At 43.3% G+C, this 14,211-nt stretch overlaps 1 non-coding gene across 1 annotated transcript; it reads left to right on the top strand.

Moving 5' to 3' along the window:
• Positions 1–948: 948 nt before the first annotated feature.
• LOC115489618 lies at positions 949–1,093 on the top strand. The gene has a single exon (XR_003954203.1). It is a non-coding gene; the product is annotated as a small nucleolar RNA SNORA48 (small nucleolar RNA).
• The last annotated feature ends 13,118 nt before the right edge of the window (positions 1,094–14,211 follow it).

The following is a 14,211-nucleotide window of genomic DNA, read 5'->3' on the forward strand; positions in this document are numbered from 1 at the left end:
AAGAAAACAAGGCCCACTAAGTCAGCATGATCCAAGCTCATATGAACTCACAGACTGAAACAGCATGGACAAGGCCTGAACAGCCTGCACCAGGTCTCCTGCATGTGTATCATTGGTTCTAATTTAGTGTTTTTATGAGACTCCTGAGTGTGAAAATGTGTGAGTCTCTGATTTTTATGCTTTTTCTTGGGCTCATTTCTTCTTTTTTGTTTGTCGTATCCAACTTCAATGTGATAGTTTTTTGTTTTATTACATTTTATTTTGTTCTATTAAAAAAAAAAAAAGACTGAATGAATGTAAACTAGCCACTAGGGTAAAATTCAACAACTGACCTGTTATTAATTCCTGCCTAGAGAGGAAAAATCATTTTCTTTCTTTCCTTCCTTCCTTCCTTCCTTCCTTCCTTCCTTCCTTCCTTCCTTCCTTCCTTCCTTCCTTCCTTTTTTCCTTCCTTCCTTCCTTCCTTCCTTCCTTCCTTTCTTTCTTTCTTTCTTTTTTTTTTTTGAGACAGGGTTTCTCTGTATAACCCTGGCTGTCCTGGAACTTACTTTGTAGACCAGGCTGGCCTCAGACTCAGAAATCCGCCTGCCTCTGCCTCCCAAGTGCTGGTATTAAAGCCGTGTGCCACCATGCCCGGCTTGAAAAATCATTCTTTTGATGGAGTGACAATGAGTATATCAACTACTCCATGGCAGGCCTCATGTTCAGGAGGAGTTGACCAACAGATAATGGATTCCACAGTTATTTTGAGTGCTTTTATTTGGTTACAGGGTTCTTTTCTTTATTCTTTTCTTTTGTTTTGTGTTTTGATGTAGTTTTATTTTGGTTTCTTAGTTTTCTTGTATTTCCTTTTATAAGAAAAAAACTTAAAATTGGGGACTAAGGAGGGATAGAGAATGTGGAAGGATTTTGTAGAGGGGAAGAATATGATCAAAATATATTTAAATTGGCTCCTTGGCAATGGGCAAAGAGACATCTTGTTGGTGGTGATGTTCCTATATCAGTCAGGAACAGAGCAGATGGCAGTCCTTTGTGCATCCTAACTTAATGTCTGGTTTGGTGGCTAAACTTGCTTTATGTCTAGGACTCATAAAAATCAGATAAAAACTATTCAGCTCAGTGCAGAAGGAGGAAGAGAGCTAGGGACCTGTGTACTGCCATGCTACCACCCACAGACCTGTCCTTCAGTGCAAGGCACAGACACCTGCTGGCCAACATACCACACAGCATGATTGGAGGATGTCGCTCAGAGGCCTGCTAACCTTGTGACCAGCCTCCAGCTGAAGCTACTACAATGTGCAAGTGTGTGGTGGTCAGATGGATGAGAAAGAGCAGTGGAGCAGCTTGAGCATTATGGAGAAAAAAATGGAACTGGAGACTCAGGGTAGAGAAGAGTAGCCTGTTGTGAGTGGCCAGCCCTGCCACCTTTGTTCATAGTGAGGTTCCTGTGCAAGCTCTGCTGAGAGCAATGTCTGAATCTCTGGCTACACAGTGGCAGGGTCAGTGTCAATGCCCATGGCTAATATTACCAGTAGATGATATGGGATATCCCTGGTCAGGGCAGCTGCTGGGGAGGAGATGAGCCATCCTTGAGGACAGGAGGAAGGGAGAGTTGATACTGCTATTTGTCTGTCATGAGGTGGCATGGGTGCAGAGTGATACCCTCCCTCTTCTTCACCCTTACCATCTGCAGCAATTAGGAGAGCTGGCTCTGGGGTTATGAGAGCAGGTTAGCTGGCCTTGTCCCTTACCAGCTGCAGTACTTGGAGACCAGACCCTGCACTTTGCCTGGGCAGCACAGAAGAAATGGCCCTGGTGGAGAGGGCAGAAGTGATCTAGTCCCGAGGGCAAGAATATTGGAAAGCTGGCCCAGCTGTTCCCTGTGGTGAGGTGGCATGGTATGGGGGTGATGCCTTCGCCACTCCCCTTGCCATTTGTAGTAGTCTGGAGAGGGCAGAGAGTGGGAGAGCTATCCCTGTCTGCTCACTTGCTATAGCACTTGGGAGAGCAGGCCCTGCAACAACACAGTGAAGCTGGCCCTGATGAGGAAGGCAGGCATGAGCTTTGCCAGAGCATGTGAGAGCAGGAGAACTGGCCCAGATCTTCATAAGTTGCAGCAGCACTTGAGAGAGTGGGCTGGGCCACATGTCTTGACTGAGCAGAAATGGAGCTGGCTCTGGAGGTGTGGGTATGGGTGAGCAGACCCTAAGGGCTTGAGAGCAGGGGAGCTGACCTGCTCCTTGCCTCCTGCTGATGGGGGCATTGGGTGGCCTATCCAGAGCAGTGCTGGAGAGCTGGTGGGATGAACGGCTCTGGTACCACTCAGGTCCAGATACAGGGCTCTGAGATGGCCCACTCCAAAATCTATAGAAACTGGAAATGGTTGGGAGGCAGAAAAGGGGAAATCTCCATGACACAAGGCAACAAAAGAATAACTGGGAGGAGTCCCAATGAGGATCCAGTATTGATGGTGTCACAGAAGCCAGAAATCTTGAACCAAACCAAAGACTCATTTGCAAGTGAAGAATATGTGGACAGAGGTATACACTGTCATATACTACAGCTTCCACAAGGACATGTTTTTCTATACTTTAGGGTTTTTTTTTTGTTTGTATGTTTGTTTTTGTTGTTTGTTACATATATCCAAAAAGATTTTTTCTTTTTACTATATTTTATTTTTAAATGTTTAATTTAAATTTATATATACTTTAAAAAATCTTTTTATTAATTCTTTGTGAATTTCACATCATGCACCCAAGTCCTGCTTATATCTCTGTCCCCCCATATCTGCCTTTTGCCCTTGCAACCTCACCCACAAAATAGAAAACACACAAACATTGATGTGGAGATGGCATAAGGGCAGATGAGAGTCCTTTCACTTTATTTTAGTATAGCAACTGCTTTACATAACAGTCATCCTTTTTTTCCACAAGTGATCACTCTTTCTCTAGTTTTCTTCACATAAATATAAATGCATTGTAAAGTGTGGTTGTTCTGTCACTCCCTCAGTTGTATATTTTGTTACTTAAAAAACCCAATTATACTTATATACTTATATTCAATTTTTCTACCTCTGTTTTTCATAATATAATATATTTATTTATTTCAAGACAGGATTTCTCTGTGTAGCTCTGGCTGTCCTGGAATTCACTCTGTAGATCAGGCTGGCTTCTAACTCAGAAATCTGCCTGTCTCTACCTCCCAAGGGCTGGGATTAAAGACATACACCACCACTGCCTGGCAGATGCTCTTAATTTTATAGCAGATTCTGCTTTTGTATTCATGGTATTTAAGAACCTAGTAAGTACTTTCTGGAAGGTAGATTGTCACATTGAAGTACCCTAGGGGCTTTCACCAACCTTACACCCACCTGCCTTGGGTCAAGGCTAGGCCAAGTTCCATTCTCCACCCACAGGAACATTCTTGAGTAAAAAATTCTCTGAATGTATTGATAGTCACCTGAGAAAGACAATAAACACACAGACAGTTCACCCCTGCTACAGGTTACAGAAAGACTTGGGGTTGCCTTCTGATCACTACACCCTAGGGACTGATTGAGGGTTGACCCTGATGCCCTGGAAAATAAACCTCTTGCTTTTGCATCTATCCACATCTTAGTGTCTCATTTGGGGGTGTCTTGAAGTAAGTACCACTGACCGAAGGTTGGGGGAAGACAGAGGAGGAGAAGAAGCAGAGAAAGAGAAAGGAAGAAGATGAAAAAGATGATAAAAAAGAAAAGTGACAGAAATTTACAGAGAATCTTGGCTACAGTAGTTAGGGAAATCAGAGAAGAGAGACTCCAACCAAAGAGAGATATAAAACTGCTTAAAAAGGACCAGTGAACATATATCAAGGAGAGGGACCACTGGATCACAGAGTACTGCAACAAACAGAAGCCAGGGATAGGAAATGCCAGACCTTGGGAAAAGTGCTCCCAAATGGCGAAGGTGTTAGCCCTGGGGGAAGGCAGCAATTAGAGAGGATGGGGTTTGGACCCCCTCCCTGAGCCCAGGGTAACCTTAAAAGTGGAGGGGAAACCCACCTACTTCTTGGTGGATACTGGGGCCCAACACTCGGTTTTCCTCCAAGCTGATGGGCCAGTCTCCAGCAAAAAATCTTAGGTCCAAGGAGCCACTGGCACCAAAATATATTCATGGACTACCCAAAGAACATATGAACTAACCAGTACCCCGGAGCTCTTGTCTCTAGCTGCATATGTATCAAAAGATGGCCTAGTCGGCCATCACTGCAAAGAGAGGCCCATTGGATTTGACCTAGGAATAGGCCAAGTATCCCATCATTTAGGTCATCACAGACTGTCCCTACCCTCTGTTGGGGCAAGACTTACTCTCCAAGACAGGGGCCCAGATACACTTCCTGCCCAGCAGGGTGCAACGAACTGGCCCAAGAAGAGAGCTCATGTTTGGAGGAAAGACTTCTCTGACTGACCCCTGCCGGGAGCCGAAGCTACCTGGTTTACAGATTCGAGCAGTTGTCTCCATGAAGGTCAAAGACAAGGGGTGCTACTGTGGTGGATGGCACAAATGTTATCTGGGCTAAACTTCTACCTCCCCAGCATATCAGCAGAGAAAGCAGAGCTAACTCCACTGACCAAAGACTTGGAACTTGGGCCCAGCAAGAAAATTAACATCTACATGGATAGCAGGTGTGCCTTTGCCACAGCCCACGTCCACGGGGCTATATACCAACAGAGAGGACTGCTCACATCAGAGGGAAAAGAAACAAACAAGCAGGAAATCTTGGATCTCTTGGATGCTCTGATGAATCTGGCAACGGTGAGTATTATTCATTGCCCAGGACATCAGAAGGGAAGGGACTCAGTGACCTGGGCAATAACCAGGCAGATCAAGTGGTTCAAGAAGTGGCTATGCAGTAGCCTATCCCAGGTATGGGCCTGCATGAGATACCCACTGGGGAATGGGACTGCACTAAGGGATAGCTTCACTTAAAATATACTGAAGAAGAAAGGACTCAGATTGCTCGCCACCCTACCAACTATTACCTAGAGAAGGAAGGTCAATGGGCCACACGAGAAGGAAAAACTATACTCTCCAGAAAGCAAGCAAAAGACTTACTAGGCCAAATGCACAGATGGACTCATTTAGGGGATAAAGCTTGTCCAAGCAGTTAAGGGATTTAAAGTATATATAACGGACCTCAGGTTTTGGGCCAGAAAGAGAGTAGAACAGTCTAAGATACGCCAGCAAATTAATGCTTATGCGGCCAAGAGTAAACAGGTCAAAGGATCTAGAGGAGAACGGCCTGGGGTATATTGAAAGGTAGATTTTTACAGAAGTTAAGCCAGGAAAATAGGGTTACAAATACCTTCTAGTGTTTGTGGATACTTTTTCTGGATGGGTTGAGGCTTTCTCCACCAAGCAGGAAATAGCTACTGTGGTAGCCAAGAAAATACTAGAGGAAAATTTCCCGAGGTTCAGAGTGTCCAAGGTAATTGGATAGGACAATGGCCCTGCTTTTGTCTCTAAGGTAGCTCAGGGATCGGCAGAGATACTGGGGACTAATTGGAAGCTCTATTATGCATACCATCCCCAGAGCTCAGGGCAGGTAGAGAGAATGAACAGAACCCTAAAAGAGACCTTAACTAAACTGACCTTGGAGACTGGCGCTGACTGGGTGGTGCTCTTTCCCCTGGCCCTGTTCCAAGCCTGGAACACTTCCTACCATTTTAACCTGACCCTTTTTGAGATCCTGTATGGGACCCCCACTCTCCTGCCCCCCCCCCCAGTGGCTTTTCAGGCTGACAAGGATCTTATGGCTCAATTGCAAGCTTTCTAGATCAGTCACCAGGAATTGTGGCCTAAACTTAGTGCCTGGTATAACAAAGGTACCCCAGAGGTTCCACATGAGTACCAAGTTGGATATTGGGTATATGTTAAGAGACATCACACTGAAAACTTGGAAGCAAAGTGGAGAGGGATGTTCCTGGTGCTGTTGACCACCCCAACCATCATTAAAGTGGATGGAGTAACTGCCTGGATTCATGTAACTCATGTCAGACCAGCACCTGCTCCTGACGCCAACTGGATAGCAGTCAGATACCCAAGCAACCCCCTCAAGCTCAAGGTTACCCACCCTTCTGCAAGGCCAGAGAAACCATGAGATGGCTATGGTGTATCTTCCTTCTGGTGATGAACTTCAGCAGCCCCTACAACCCTACCAAAGTGACTTGGCAAGTTCTCTCAGCCATTTGGTTGGTCCACTACAGAGGAACACCCGCCTTATACCTGGTGGCTGGACCTTGTCTTTGACCTCTGTAAGTTAGCGGCAGGCCTTGACTCCTGGGATACCCTCACTGTAGAGGCACAGGGGGAGGGATTACCCAAATGTCGGGGACAAGGGACTTTTGAATTTAAACCATGCCCCAAAAGCAGCCTTGGAGGGTGGGGTTTAGGGTGCAGACACCAAAGTTGAGGAGTGTCCTGCAAGAAACCCCCATTTATGTGTGCTCTTGAAATGGGAGAAGCCAGCATCAGGCCCATCAGTATTTGGGGGGGGGGCAAACACTTTTTCTGTGCTACCTGGGGTGTGAAACATTGGGAAGCACATACTGGAGACCATTCGGGAGTAGTTAAGGATTCAATGGACAAGATGAGAGAAGGGCTAGCCAAGCAATAGAGAGAAGAAAGAGAACAGAGTCCGGGTTGGTTTGAGTCTTGGTTAAACTCCCCCCTTTGGTTAATCACCCTTAAACCACCTTGTTAGGACTCTGTAATTGTTCTCCTGCTATTGTTGACCTTTGGACCCTGCATACTGAACAAGCTTATAACTTCATAAAAGAGAGAATAGGAACAATACAGCTGATGGTCCTGCACCAACAATATGAGATCCTGAGGACAGGACCTAGAGAATGAGTTAATTACCAGAAAGCCCTGAGTGTAGCTAAAGATTGGAGCTTTTACAAGAAAAAGGGAGGAATGAAGAACCCCAGGGGCTTTTGCCAGCTTTACATTCACCCGCCTTGGGTAAAGGCTAGGCCAAGTTCCATTCTCCACCCACAGGAACATTCCTGAGTAAAAAATTCTCAGAATGTACTGACAGTCACCTGACCCTCTGGAAAGCCCCAGGTAGAGTTCAAATCCATGTTATGATTGCTAGCCAATGGATTTAAAGGTCAATATGATTAGCCAATAAGTTTGAACTGTAACCTTGCTGATGTAACCTGTGACCCTAAAAAGTATAAAAACTGCTTGTTATAGCCATTTGGGGCTGCCTTCTTGTCACTCTCCTTGAGGGACTGATTGAGGGTTGACCTCGATGTGCCTGAAAATAAACTTCTTGCTTTTGCATTGATCCACATCTTGGTGTCTCACTCGGGGGCATCTCGAAGTACCATTGACATACAGTTTTTATAAATCTGAATGAAGTAAATGCATTCATAGTGGCAAAAAAAGTACAAAGTCATCACATTCTTAATTGCTTTATTTGATATTGATGCTATAATTTTGTATTTAATGGAGTTATATGCATATGTAATTTAGAAATTTGTCCAGTATACATGCACCATGAATTCTGGGTTATAGATATAAGCCCACCACAGTACCGCATCATAAGTGATGATATATACACTTTAGCCTCCCAGAGCAATTGTAACATGAGTGCCAGGATACAGGTGTCAGCCTCCCACAATATGCACTCTGAGTGCAGGGTTACTATTAGTAATCACCAAGTACACTCACAATGAGTCCTGGGATACAGGCACAGTACATTCACCATGAGCGCCATGTTAATGGTATTAGTCTCCTACCATATGCAAATTTTTAGTGCTTTAGTTTTGAACTATATATTCTCATTAATGCTGGGATATAGGCACGAGCCTCCACACTATTTGCAACATGAATGTTGGGTTACTACCAATGATCCACCACAGTACATACACCATGAGTTAATTATATGTTACTGAGTTGAGTGTTACACAATACATTCACAATGAGTATTGTGTTATAGGCATGAGTCTCCCAGTGCATGCATCATGGGTGACAGGATGTAGTTGTGAGCACACCACAGTAAATATGCAATGGAAGTGGGTTTAGGGACATTAGCACCCTTCAAATCATGTCCCATATGGCTCGGGTTACTGGTTTGATATTGACATTATATTCACAATTACTACTGAGTTACAGATATGAGCTTTCCACAGTACATGCAGCATGAATGCGTGGATACTGGCACAAGCACATGCTGCATGAGTTCTACATTCCTGTGTTGAATCTAACATAGTACATTCACAGTGAATGTGCCTTGTAGGCATAAGCATCCCACAGTACATGAAACATGAGTGCTTGATTATAGGCACAGAGTTCCATAGAATATATACAATAAGTGCTGGTTACAGCCATGGCCCAATCATACATGTTCCATGAATACTTGGTTATAAACATGATCCTCCCACAGTATATTCACTATGAGTACTGTGATACATATGTAAGTACATTCACCATAAAGCCACAACAATACATGGGCAATGAATCGTTGGTTATAAGCTAGAGCCTCTGACAATACATCACGATGGTTGCTGGAATCAGCCATGATCCCATCACAGTATGTTTGCTGTGTTATAGGCATTGGCCTCCCACAGTAAATGTGCCATGAATGCTGGCTTATAGGAATGATCTTCCCATTTTATATATACCATGAGAACTGCGTTACTGGTTTAAGTCTCACAGAGAACATTCAAAATGAGTTCTGGCATACAGGTGTCAGCTTCCCACAATAAATGCACCTCCCACAGTATATGCACGGCGAGTTCTGGATGACTGCTTTATGCTTCACTCAGTATATTCACAATGGCTGCTGGTTTGTAAACATGCACCTCCTAGAGTAACATGAACTATGAGTTCTGGATTATAGCTCTGGGCCTACCAAAGTATGTGTGTCATGAATGCTGCAGTACAGATACTAACCTCTCTTAGAACATGGACCAAGAGTGCTAAGTTGCTGGTTTGAATCTTGCACAGCACTTTCAAAATGAGTACAGGGTTATAGGTGTGTGCCTCCAGCAGTACATGCACCATGAGTGTTGGGAAATAGTTGTCAGCTTCCCATAGTAGATGCACTATCAGTGCTTGGTTATAACCGTGAGCCCACAGCAGTACATGCAACAGAAATGCTGACTTGTAAGCAAGATCTTCTAGAAGTATATGATTTATGTGTTCTGGGTTACAGGGTTGAGTCTTACACAGTACATTCACAGTGTTTGTTGGTGTAGAGGAATGAGTCTCCTACATTACATGCATCAAGAATGATAGGATAGAAGGGTGATACAACACATAGTATATGCACAATGATTGCTACATTACATTCATAAGTCAACCACAATATACACGCCAGCAATGTTGTGTTACTGCTTTGAGTCTCTCACAGAACATATACCATGAACGTTGGGTTATAGGCATGGACTTCCATCTGTACCTTGCCCTCATGTGTGTTGGTTACAGGTTTGATTTTCACACAGTGCATTTGCAATAAGTTCTTGGTTATATGCATGAGCCTGCTAAGGTACATCCACCATGATTGTTGGAAAACACGTTTCAGACTCCTGTAGTACATGGTCCATCAGTGCTGGATTACAAAGATGAGCTCACCACAGTGCATGCAACATGAAAGCTGGTTTATAGGCACTAGACTCCGATAGTAGATGCACCATGAATGCTGGATTACTTATGTGACTTTATCACGGTACATTCACAATTAGTACTGGGTTATAGGCATGATATTCCCATAGTACTTGCACCATGAGTGCTGGGGTATAGGTATGAGTCTCCCATAGTATGTACACTGATTGGTGAGATACATGTGTCAGCCTCCCCTAGTATATGCACCATGATTGGTAGGATACATATGTCAGCCTCCTATATAGTACATGCATCAAGAGTACTGGGTTATAGGCATGAGCCCAACACAGCACATGCACCATGGAGCTGTATATGCAAACATGCACACTACACATGTGCACTCAACATGCACATCACATACAAAACACTACATACACATTTCACATTCCTACTATACATCATGCACACAAATGCACACAAACATCAGACATGTACATGCACACCACACATGCACATGCACTGCACAGGCACAGCATACATACTAATAAGGAATAGTGACAACTACAGGTTAAGTAAAACTGTAGCAAAATAAAAAGCAGAAGCTGGTAAAGACAAAGGACTAGAAACACTTGCTGTTACTTCTGAGGTCCAGGGTTTAACTTCTAGAACCAGCATACTTGGCTCACAAAGATTTGTTACTGCCATTCCAGGGCACTTCATAGAACTTTTTTTTTCTTTCTTTTTGTATGCATCAAATATATTTACCAAGAAAATAAAGAGAAAGAAAAAGAATGAGACAAAAGCAATAGAAATCAAATTAACAAGATTCTATGGGAGGGCAAAACAATCCATCAGCAAATGCTGAGTCCATTGTGAACATGAGCATTTAGGTGAAGGAAAGCAAAGAATACATATTCCTCTGTATTTTTTGTGTTTGCTTGTGGAACTGTCCTAATTGCAGGTTTTGTCAGGCTAAAGTGTCACTGTTTGCTTCCCATTCACCTAGTTGCAGCTGTTTTAATGGTGGCACTGATATTTTTTTTCCAATTTTTTATTAGATATTTCCTTCATTTACATTTCAAATGCTATCCTGAAAGTCCCCTGTACCCTCTCCCCACTCCCTGCTCCCCAACCCACCCACTCCCACTTCTTGGCCCTGGTGTTAAGACAAAAAGGCCACCAACAGATTGGGAAAGGATCTTTACCAATCCTAAATCAGATAGGGGACTAATATCCATATATATAAAGAACTCAAGAAGCTGGACTCCAGAAAACCAAATAACCCCATTAAAAAATGGGACAGAGAGCTAAACAAAGAATTCTCAACCAAAGAATATCGAATGCCTGAGAAACACCTGAAAAAATGTTCAGCATCCTTAATCATCAGGGAAATGCAAATCAAAACAACCCTGAAATTCCACCTCACACCAGTCAGAATGGCTAAGATCAAAAATTCAGGTGACAGCAGATGCTGGTGAGGATGTGGAGAAAGAGGAACACTCCTCCATTGTTGGTGGGATTGCAAGCTTGTACGGCCACTCTGGAAATCAGTCTGGCAGTTCCTCAGAAAATTGGACATAGCACTACCGGAGGATCCAGCAATACCTCTTTTGGGCATATATCCAGAAGATATTCCAACTGGTAATAAGAACAAACACATGCTCCACTATGTTTATAGCAACCTTATTTATAATAGCCAGAAGCTGGAAAGAACCCAGATGTCCCTCAACAGAGGAATGGATACAGAAAATGTGGTACATATACACAATGGAGTACTACTCAGCTATTAAAAAGAATGAATTTATGAAATTCCTAGGCAAATGGATGGACCTGGAGGGCATCATCCTGAGTGAGGTAACCCAATCACAAAAGAACTCACATGATATACACTCACTGATAAGTGGATATTAGCCCAGAAACTTAGAATACCCAAGATACAATTTGCAAAACTTGCATGAAAGTCAAGAAGAAGGAAGACCAAAGTGTGGACATTTTGCCCCTTCTTAGAATTGGGAACAAAACACCCATGGAAGGAGTTATAGAGACAAAGTTTGGAGCTGAGACAAAAGGATGGACTATCCAGAGATTGCCCCACCTGGGGGTCCATCCCATAATCAGCCACTAAACGCAGACACTATTGCATACGCCAGCAAGATTTAACTGAAAGGACCCTGAAATAGCTGTCTCTTGTGAGGTTATGCCAGTGCCTGGCAAACACAGAAGTGGACAATCACAGTCAGCTATTCGATGGAACACAGGGCCCCCAATGGAGGAGCTAGAGAAAGTACCCAAGGAGCTGAAGGGGTCTGTAACCCTATAGGTGGAACAACAATATGAACTAACCAGTACCCCCAGAGCTGTGTCTCTAGCTGCATATGTAGCAGAAGATGTCCTCATCAGGCATCATTGGGAAGAGAGGCCCCTTGGTCTTGCAAACTTCATAGAACTTTCCAAAGAATCAATGAATTACGTGTATGATCTCTGAGGACCTATCTAGGTAGGTATGGGGTGTCCATCAATGGCCCAGGAGGTGGAGCCAAAACCCAATTACCAAGTTTTACAACGAAAAAAACCCCACAAAACAAAGAACTTCCTGTTGCATATGTAGCAGAGGATAACCTAGTTGGACATCAATGGGAGAAGAGGCCCTTGGTCCTGTGAAGGCTCTATGCCCCAGTGTAGGAGAACGCCAGGGCCAGGAAGCAGGAGTGGGTGGGTTGATGAGCTGGGGGGGGGATTATGGGGAGGGAATAGGGAGAGGAAGCTTTCAGAGGGGAAACCAGGAAAGGGGGTAACATTTGAAATGTAGATAAAGTCAAAAAAAAGAAGGAAAAAAGGAAGGAAAGAAAGAAAGAAAGAAAGAAAGAAAGAAAGAAAGAAAGAGAGAAAGAAAGAAAGAAAAGAAAGAAAAAACAAAAGAGAGAAAGAGAACTTCCTTAGTGCTGGTAGTCTTCCTTTGAAGCTGGAAGACTGAAACCCTGGAAGGCCTTACCCATCTGACACTGACCTCCCAGCACACCAGTCTGTAGGTCCTGTTGGACTCTGGACTCTAGGTTTCCAAAAACCATGGGATCCTGCCTTCAATTGGGAAAATACTCTTGAAGGCCTTTGCCCTCTGCTGAGAAAGATAGAGGGTATTCACTTCAGCAGGACACCACTCTACATGGAGTCTTTTGTAGTGGCTAAAGTAATTTCAGTCTGTACTGATCAGCTATGGAACATACACTTAAAGAATTACTACATTGGGTTATATTTATAGACAAAACCTAATGCTTTATGTTAAGACCTAGGCAAAATATTAAGGCCTGAAACTTAAACAGTTAAGGTTAATTGTTACCTCTCTAGCCTGCCATTTTCTGCTGTTCCTAATATTATAAGGGAACTTTCTCATATGTTGTTTCTCTTGTTACTAGGAAACTTTCTCATGCCCAAGTTGATTCCATATTCTGTTATATTCTGTGCTCTTGGAAACCCATTATGGTAGAAGTCAGTAGAACTGCTTTGTATAGTTACACACAATAAGCTTGAACCTGAACCAACCACCGAGCAACACTTCCTAAACCCATGTTTAAGCCCTTATGATATTTGCTTTTATAAGCTGCCCCTGGGGTGGACCACAACATAAGAGAGACATCTGTATCTATTTAAAAGTAGACTTTTATTTTGAGTAGGGTTTGAATAAAGTTTAAGTTCTCAAGACTTCCCTGGGAACTGACATCATACTTGGCAGAAAGAGACATGTGTGTGGGTAACTGACATCCTGGTTGGCAAGTTAAGACATGAATGTTAGGCAAAGCAAGTCCCCTGACATAGGTGAATATTCCAGTTAATGGGAACAGGATTCCTAGACCCCAACACTTTAAATAGTGGTAGACCAAATGTATGCTATAGAAAAGGAAAACAGACTTTAGACTTTCTTAGTAATGTCGTCAGGGACTAACAAAACAATCTCCAGGTTAGTGACTATACAAGGGAAGCTGCTGAGATAACAGCTTTTCATTTACAGAAACCATTTCTCAGACTGTACCAGATAACTTGAAACCTTCTAAATACCTTGAACCTGAATTTCTAGAAGTATTGTTTAGGAAGATAATCTGAAATTCAGGCAATGTGGAAGATTTGAACCGGACAGTTGTTTGTAATAAACTATGAAGAACTCTGAAGCTGTTGCACTGGGAAGATTAAACAGCCACTCTGTCCCAATGCCTGTACACAAGATAGAAGATATCGTAAAAGTAACTTTTACTCACCAGATGGTAATTAGCATCTCAGAGGCTTACTGCTGAATAAGCTCACTCTTTCTAGTTTTGTTCTGAACTCAAGATGGCTGGTTCAATTTAGCTATTCTGGCTCAAACTCCTCTCCAACTAACTGATTCAATCTGGCTTCTCTCAGCTTCTCATCAAATGGCTTTGCTTGGCCTCAAACTAATTCTAGCAATTTGTTTTAATCTTCTGGCTTCTTCTTACTCTCTGACTTTAATTGCCACTGCACACTCTGCACTGCCTCCCAACTGACTGATCCTCTCTCCTGTGCTGCTCGTAAATAGCTTCTCTTTCCTGTCTGTTCCAGTGAGAGTTGGGTGTATCCCATCTCTGACTCATTATGTCCTATCATA

Source organism: Mus musculus, chromosome 2 (assembly GCF_000001635.26).
Source record: "Mus musculus strain C57BL/6J chromosome 2, GRCm38.p6 C57BL/6J".
Lineage (NCBI taxonomy): Eukaryota > Metazoa > Chordata > Mammalia > Rodentia > Muridae > Mus > Mus musculus.